At 43.5% G+C, this 451-nt stretch overlaps 1 protein-coding gene across 1 annotated transcript in view; it reads left to right on the top strand.

Annotated features, from left to right (window-relative positions):
- Positions 1–451, top strand: part of DNAH3 (dynein, axonemal, heavy chain 3) — a 181,263-nt gene that overhangs the window by 13,652 nt on the left and 167,160 nt on the right. The window lies entirely within an intron of this gene.

The following is a 451-nucleotide window of genomic DNA, read 5'->3' as shown; positions in this document are numbered from 1 at the left end:
GGGGATGTTTCCCTGGAGTTAGGGATTAACAGGACTAAGGAAGGGAATAAATCAGTAAAACTCCTTAACTAAGTGCCAGGCGGGTAGTTAATCACCTTAACTACGAATAATCACCCTTAAGCTACATAATCTTTACTTAGGCCATAGAATAGGATAATCTCCTTCAGTTACTTCCTTGTAGCTGGAGATAACAAACTAGCCCAAACCTTTGGAATAGAATGGATAGGATTAAAATCAACAGAACTAGAAATATACTATTGGGGGAGAACCAAGATGGCGGCATAGGTTAACGCCGGAGTTTGCTGCCTTGAACAACCTTCACAAAAGTGAAACTAAAAGACGGAACGGACATCACCCAGAACCACAGGAACGCTGGCTGAGTGGAATTCCTACAACTAGGAGGAAAGAGTAACGCATACGGACACTCAGAGGAGGCGCAGTGCTGAAGTCA

This window comes from Myotis davidii, unplaced genomic scaffold (genome assembly GCF_000327345.1).
Source record: "Myotis davidii unplaced genomic scaffold, ASM32734v1 scaffold970, whole genome shotgun sequence".
Taxonomy (NCBI): domain Eukaryota; kingdom Metazoa; phylum Chordata; class Mammalia; order Chiroptera; family Vespertilionidae; genus Myotis; species Myotis davidii.
The sequence above is the reverse complement of the archived record's forward strand: the minus strand, read 5'-3'. Positions and strand labels throughout refer to the sequence as shown.